Raw genomic sequence first — 494 nt, 5'->3', positions numbered from 1 at the left:
GCAGGAATAAAAAGTGGAAACAAAAGGCTTAATAAACCAAAATGAGAACACATTTATAATGACCTAAATGATTTTAAAAACTAGCATATATCAAAGCAGAAGCACTGTACAACCAACAATCAGTATTCATTCTAAAACAACTGAGCATAAAGCTGCAAATGTACAAAAAGCAACTAAAAGAATACTCTCTAAAAACAGCACACTTCTTGATTATGTGATATCCTAGAATTTCTTTTGTTAGCAGATAAAACCTGCTAAAAAAAAAATATGCTCTATAAAAGCTAGCATGGAGAATGAAATTATAAGTGACTGCTGAAGAAACATTTATACATCCTGGAGGGTCCACATCCCTATGTATAAGGGTTATCTGGGCAAGCAAACTCCAAAGCAAGATAAAGTGTAGACAACTGCATGTTAAATTAAAAATATACAAAGACATAAAAAGTGCTTCTGATGTGAAAATCAGCTTCTTCATAAAAAATTGCAGTTATGGA

The 494-nt window shown here is 31.8% G+C and overlaps 1 protein-coding gene across 1 annotated transcript in view; it reads right to left on the bottom strand.

Moving 5' to 3' along the window:
• Nucleotides 1-494, bottom strand: part of DPH5 (diphthamide biosynthesis 5) — a 22,257-nt gene that overhangs the window by 18,167 nt on the left and 3,596 nt on the right. The gene's annotated exons all lie outside the window — the stretch shown is intronic.

This window comes from Phaethon lepturus, unplaced genomic scaffold, assembly GCF_000687285.1.
Source record: "Phaethon lepturus isolate BGI_N335 unplaced genomic scaffold, ASM68728v1 scaffold15338, whole genome shotgun sequence".
Lineage (NCBI taxonomy): Eukaryota > Metazoa > Chordata > Aves > Phaethontiformes > Phaethontidae > Phaethon > Phaethon lepturus.
Note: the sequence above shows the minus strand (reverse complement) of the source record. Positions and strands in the feature narration are given on the sequence as shown.